This window comes from Dipodomys ordii, unplaced genomic scaffold (genome assembly GCF_000151885.1).
Source record: "Dipodomys ordii isolate 6190 unplaced genomic scaffold, Dord_2.0 Scaffold11, whole genome shotgun sequence".
In the NCBI taxonomy this organism is placed as follows: domain Eukaryota; kingdom Metazoa; phylum Chordata; class Mammalia; order Rodentia; family Heteromyidae; genus Dipodomys; species Dipodomys ordii.
Window position 1 is genome coordinate 6,773,741 of NW_012267227.1, and position 7,101 is coordinate 6,780,841.

The following is a 7,101-nucleotide window of genomic DNA, read 5'->3' on the forward strand; positions in this document are numbered from 1 at the left end:
TGGTAGAGCGCTAGCCTTGAGCTGAAGAGCTGAGGGACAGCGCCCAGGCCCAGAGTTCAGGCCCCATGACCGGACCCCAAAAAAAAAAAAAAAAGAAGCTCAGGGACAGAGCCCAGGCCTTGAGTTTAAGCCCCATGACTGGGGGTAAAAGAGAAAGAAGGAAAGGAAGAAAGAAAGAGAGGGAGAGAGACAAAGAAGGAAAGAAAGAGAAAGAAAGAAAGGAAGGAAGGAAGGAAGGGAAAGAAAGAAGGGAGGGAGAAAGGAAGGGAAAGAAAGAACTAAACAGAAATACCAATAACAACAAACAAACTTCAGTTTGATTTGTGTCTTCTGCCTTTGTCATGTTGTAGAATATAAGTTTAAGAAAGAGAAAGAAAGGAACAAGAGAGAAAAAAGAACAAAGAATGAGGAGAAAGAGGAGGAGGAGGAAGGGAAGGAGGAGGAAGAAGAGGAGGAGGAAGAGAAGAAGGAGGAAGAAGAGGAGGAGGAAGAGGAGGAGGAGGAGGGAGAGAAAGGTGGGAAAGAGAAAAGAAGAAAAAGAACAAAAGAAAGAAAGGAAAGGAAAGGAGGAGGCAGAGAAGAATAAAAAGAGGAGGGGAGAAAAAACAAGGAAGAAGAGGAGAGAAAGAAGAAAGAGGAGGAAGAAAGAGAAAGAGAAAAGGAATAGAAAGAAGAAAGGGGGGTGCAGTGCTGGGAAGGTGGCTTAGTGGTAGAGTGCTTGCCTACATGCATGAAACCCTGGGTTCGATTCCTCAGTACTACATAAACAGAAAAAGCCAGAAGTGACGCTGTGGCTCAAGTGGTAGAGTGCTAGGCTTGAGCACTGAGAGATTTCAGGGATAGTGCCTGGGCCCTGAGTTCAAGCCCCAGGACCAGCAAAAAAGAAAAAAACACACACACAAAAGGAGGGGAGCAGAGAGCCGGGGAGGAGGCAGGCAGAACTTGAGTTCGTGACTGGAGGCCAGCACAGGCGCAGAGCCGTTTTTTCCAGGCATGAGACTCTGACTCCATCCCCGACATGGAAGCAGAGAACTTGGGTTTGATTCTCAGGGCAGGAGCTAATTGGGGAGCATCTTCTCCGTAAGTCCTGTTGGGCATTAGTCAAAGAAAAATGGAGGGTGGAGGGGAGATTCCAGGAAGAATTCCAGGGCTAGATTCATCCAGGTTGCTATTCACCATGTCCTGTCCTGTTCACCACGCTGGAATTCTGCTCATTAACCTCCAGCGCTGACACCTCGAACCCTTTCCTTGGCCTATGATAGTTTTGTCACCCATGGGAACCTTGCAGGCCTGCTCTCCACAGCCCTGGGGCGACAGCACAAGATCCAGCACACCTGGCCTCCCAGGCTTTATTTTAGCCAGCCCCTAACATTTCCCTTTCCAAATGCCAATGGCCTTTCCCATGGCTTCTCCTTGTGAAATAAAAATGCCAGTCTCAAATGAATGACCTTTCACTCAAAACCACCATTTCTGTGTCTCTGTGTCTCTGGGTGGGATCTGGGGTCTGACCTCAGCCGGGGGGCGGGGGTGGGGGTGGGAATTCTCCATCTGCCTCACTCCCAAACATGTTAGGCCTTGAGGCCAGGCAGCATGTGTGTGTGTGTGTGTGTGTGTGTGTGTGTGTGCTAGGGCAGTGAATTTACCCCAGGCTGGAGCTGAAAGGAAGCTGGGAGAAGGTGTGATGATTCCCCTGGTTTTGGAACACACCTATGTCCCTCCAGTCCCAAGGTAGGGTAACAGGAGATACTGAAGCAGGGGTACTTCCAAGACATCCCCCTCAGCTCTCCAGCTCTCATGCAGGCTTGGCTATTCCTGGTTGGGCCTGAATCCTGGGTTTTGGTTCCCAAAACCACAGGCTGCACACAAACCACAGGAGCAGAGATAGAATGAATGGATAGATGGATGGATGGATAGATGGAAGGATGGTCTTTCTCAAAGTTCTTGGCCTTCTTCATTTCACTCCCTTCTCTCAAACTCCTTTGCCTAGCCTCCAGATTAGGAAAGATTTGAATCAGGGAACAAAGGATTCCTGCCACCAAGCCAATGCCAGTGGCTCACACCTGTAATCCCAGCTATTCAGGAGGCTGAGATCTGAGGATTGCAGTTCAAAGCCAGTCCTGGTGGGAAAGTCTGTGAGACTCTTATCTCCAACTAACCAGTAAAAAGCTGGAAGTAGAGCTGTGGCTCAAGTGGTAGAGCATCATATCTCATTCTATAGGAATGACTCTGTGTGTGTGTGTGTGTGTGTGTGTATGTGTGTGTGTATGTGTGTGTGCATATGCACATGCATGAGTGTGTGAGTGTATGTGTGCAGTCCTGGGGCTTGAACTCAGGGCCTCAGCACTGTCCCTGAGCTGCTTTTGCTCAAGGCTAGTACTCTACCACTTGAGCCACACCTCCAATTCTGGTTGTTGGAATGCTTAGTTAGAGATAAGAGTCTCATGGACTTTCCTGCCTGAGCCTCAGATCTCAGCCTCTTAAGTAGCTAGGATTACAGGCGTGAGCCACCGGTGCCCAGCAAATGGGGAATCTTTTCCACTGAGGACCATTTGGCTATTGGGAACATCTAGTGTGAGCTATACAAAATGATTGATACCAGCAGAGGGCTGCAGGGAGCTGACAAGAAGCATTCCAGAAATATGTTAGCCAGGCCTCTGTGGCTCATACCTATAAGCCTAGATATTCAGGAGGTTAAAAACTGAGGCTCGAGGTTCAAAGCCAGCCTATGCAGGAAAAACCCATGAGATTGATCTCTCCAACCAACCACCACAAAATCACAAATGGAGCTGTGGCTCAAGTGATAAAGCACTAGCCTTAAACAAAAAAAGCCAAGTAAGAATTGAGGCCCTGAATTCAAGCCCCAGTACCAACATGAGAGACAGAGAGAGACAGAGAGAAGAAGGAGGAGGAAAGGGAGGGAGAGGAAGAGTGTGTATCCCGCCATAATGATCCTGTACCAAATGATCCTGTGGACTTAGCAAGCCCAAAGGCTGGACATTTAAGACATGCATCCTCCTTACTCAAGCTGCTCGCCGCCCCCACCCCTCCTTTTCTGGCCTCATCTGTCTCTGATACTTTTCTTTCTGTAGATGAAGCTGGGGTGGCTTATTTCCAGTCTCCGGCATGACTGAATTGTCAGCTGACAGTCTCTACTGACTGAGCCTTACTAACTCATCAGCCCTGCCATTTTCTAATCTCTTTTTTTTTTTTTAAGGTGGGGAGAGGCTTGAACTCAGGGCCTGGGCACTGTCCCTGAGCTTCTTTTGTTCAAGGTTAGAGCTCTACCACTTGGAGCCACAGTACCACTTCTGGCTTTTTCTGAGTAGTTTATTGAAGAAAAGAGTCATGGACTTTCCTGCCCAGGCTGGCTTCGAAAAAAAAATCCTCAGCTCTCAGCCTCCTGAGTAGCTAGGATTATAGGTGTGAGCCACTGGCACTTGGCTCATTTATAATCTTGATGGTAAGAGAAGAAATTCACCAGCAGCTAGAACAAATTAATCCAGAACACGCTCCACCAGCAGAACCTATTTGATACAATGATTTGTTAGCTCAGTTTAGAACTTTAAAACATTTAGAAATCAGGTTTGAAGCTGTGTGCCTGTGGCTTCCTGCCTGTAATATTAAGTATTCAGGAGTCTGAAGTCTGAGGATCTGTGTTCAAAGCCAGCCCTGATAGAAAAAAAAATCTTCCAGACTCTTTATCTCCAATGAACCAGCAAAAAGCCGGAAGTGGAGGTGTGGCTCATGTGGCAGTGTGGCTCCACTGGTATTGCCCTGGCTTTTAGCGGAAAAAGCCAAGCAGGAGTGCAAGGTCCTAAATTCAAGCTCCAATACCTGCACAAAAGGAAGAAACCCCAGGTTTGTAAGCTTCTGTTTGCACTCTTGTTGTTTTGTGTGTGTGTGTGTGTGTGTGTGTGTGTGTGTGGTGTGTGTGCTGTATAGCCAAAGTTCCTCTTGAACTCCCTACCTACCCACACACCTTGAGAGTGGGGATTACAGGTGTACACTTCCATACCCAGCTTTTACCTTGCAGGCTAATGTCTTGTCCGCCTACATTTTTGCCTACTTGACTCAGTGTCCAGCTGACACCTGTTGGGTGCACAGTGTCACCTCACTCCCTGTTTTGGATCCTCTGGGGACTCAGAGGAGTACTGAGTCCCTGAGCACTGTGAAGGACTCAGCCTTACAGTAATATGCAGTCTAATTACCAGGTCTGAATACCAGAATTTACCCAGCCCTCAGCAACAACCACAGCACTGAACTCGGTTGAGCAATGGGCTTTATGGAACTTGCTGAAAGAGCAAATGGAGATTGAGATCTAGCTTTGCAAGCAGACTTTGTTTTCGCAAATGTTGGTGTGAGCCAGGGGAGGAAAGAAGGGAGCCAGGTCAGGCTCAAGAGGCCCTGGGAGATGATTTTGGAGGAGAGAGAAAGGCAGGAAGTAAGTGCTAGGAACAGAGAAAGTTGAAAGAAAATGTAGAATGTATGCAGGTTGGTGGGTGGTTTGAGACAGGGTCATCATATGCAGTAGGCTGGCCTTGAACTCATGATTCTTCTGTGTTCATTTCTTGAGTGCTGGGATTACAGATGTGTGCTACTATGCCCATTTTATGTAGGCCTTCCTTCCTTCCTTCCTTCCTTCTTTCTTTCTTTCTTTCTTTCTTTCCTTCTTTCCTTCCTTCTTTCCTTCCTTCCTTCCTTCCTTCCTTTCTCTTTCTTTCTTTCCTTCCTTCCTTCCTTCCTTTCTCTCTCTCTCTCTCTCTCTTTCTTTCTTTCTTTCAACACTTGTACACCTTGAGGACCCTGGCTAACTTTCCACAAAGAAAACTCAGTCCTCAGCCTGGCACTGGTGGCTCACGTCTGTAATCCTAGCTACTCAGGAGGCTGAGATCCGAGGATCGTGGTTCAAAGCCAGCCCGGGCAGGAAAGACCGTGAGACTCCTATCTCCAATATAGCACCAGAAAACCGGAAGTGGTGCTGTAGCTCAAATGGTAGAGCGCTCGCCTTGAGCTGAAGAGCTGAGGGACAGCGCCCAGGCCCAGAGTTCAAGCCCCACGACCGACAAAAAAAAAAGAAAAAGAAAACTCAGTCCTCTGGCTTATGGAGTTGGATTTGTTTTAGAAGGCAAGGGAGGGAGGGAGTTCTGAAACACAGTGTTATGTTAGAGTAATAGCCGCAGCTACAGGGGGCCCAGGTGTTTTCAAGTGAACTGATTGAATGGAATTGGAGGCCCTCCTTATTTTTTTTTTTCTACCTCCCTAGAGTTGATAAGATAGAAACTTCTGGGTGAATGCTCAAATCTCCCCAAACAGGGCAAGCTTTGGGACTGCTTACAAACTGAGCTAGGCCAGACTCCAACTGCAACCATGGTTCTTGGCCTATGAAACAGGCGTATTTTCAGTCTTTATGATCCGAGATCCATTAGGTAATGTTTGGAAAATGCTGAAGGAATTGAAAGAAGAAATTCTCTAGGGTCTGACCACCTAAACCCCAGAAAGGTAAATACTTGTATTCTTTTCTTCAAAGCTGGTTTGCTGCTTACAACAAATGAGAGAGAGAGAAATTTTAATGTAATTAGTTGTCTTCCTTAAAGCTGTTTCCAAGGCTAAGGGTTAAGGTGATATTATTCTATTGACTATTCATATATTTATTTGTTGACAGTACTCATGGTCCCTTAGCTTTTTTACTAAAGGCTAGCTCCCTACTACTAAGCCAAAGCTCTATTTTCAGCTCTCTCTCTCTCTCTGTGTGTGTGTGATTAATTGGAGATAAGAGTCTCACAGATTTTCCTGCCCAAGCTGGCTTCAAACTCCATCCTCAGACCTCAGCCTCTTGAGTAGCTAGGATTACTGAGTCACCAGTGCCTGGCTTCAATTTTAGTCTTTATGATTAAAAACAAAAAACCTTGGTGTTCACTAAGTACTACTTAGAAAATACCTAAAAAGTTGAAAGAAAATACCTAAAAGTTGAAAGTCTAGGGTCTTGTTCAAATCCTAGCAGTATATTTTTTTTCTTTCAAAGCTGGTCTGTTGTTTACAAAGGTATGGGGGAGGGATTTAAGATAATTAGTTATCTTCCCAAAAGCTCTGTTTTCAAGGCAGCAGGGTTAATGTCACTTAAAAATATTAAAATGAGCTGTCTTAGTGTTATTGAGCAACTAACTTCATTCATTTGGTTAAAAAAAAAAAGTCGGTTTTCCTTAATCCTGTCATCAGGAGTAGCCAACTCTAATAGCTGCTTTTCTTTTGTTTTTTAATTTTGTCGGTCATGGGGTTTGAACTCTGGGCCTGGGCGCTGTCCCTCAGCTCTTCAGCTCAAGGATACCACTCTACCACTGGTTTATTCCAGATAAGAGTTCTAAGGACTTTCGGCCTGGGCTGACTTTGAACTGAACGGCCACCCTCAGATCTCAGCCTCCTTAGTAGCTAGGATTACAGGCCTGAGCCACGAGCACCCAGGTTAACAGCTGCTTTTCTTATGGTCCATGCTCAGGGCAAAGTGTAATAAGGTATAAGTCAGGGCTGGAAAGACGTAGGTGAGTGGCACACATCTGTAATCTCAGCATTCAGGAGATGAAGCAGAAGTATCTCAAGTTAGAGGCCAGCCTTGACTTCATAGTGAGAACCGGTCTTAAAATCAAGCACATTTAAATGATTAAATGATTACTTATGTCTAAAATAAACTTGAGCCTTTTAAAAAAACTTGTTCCCCCTGACCCCCCAGTTGTTTTTTGTTGTACTGTTGTTGTTCTGTTTGGGTGCCAGTACTGGCCTGGGTGCTGTCCCTTAGCATTTTTTGCTGAAGACTGGCACTTTACTACTTGAGCCACACCTCCACGTCTGGCTTTTTGGTGGCTAATTGGAGATAAGAGTCTCATGAACTATCCTTCCTGGGCTGGCTTTGAATCTCAATTGTTGGATCTCAGCCTGGTAAAAGAAAGAGATCATCTCCTGTGGCTATGGTCATTTCTTTTTTTTTTTTTTTTTGGGTCCGGTCATGAGGTCTGAACTCTGGGCCTGGGCGCTGTCCCTCAGCTCTTCAACTCAAGGCTAGCGCTCTACCACTTGAGCCACAGCGCCACTTCTGGCTTTTTTCTTTTT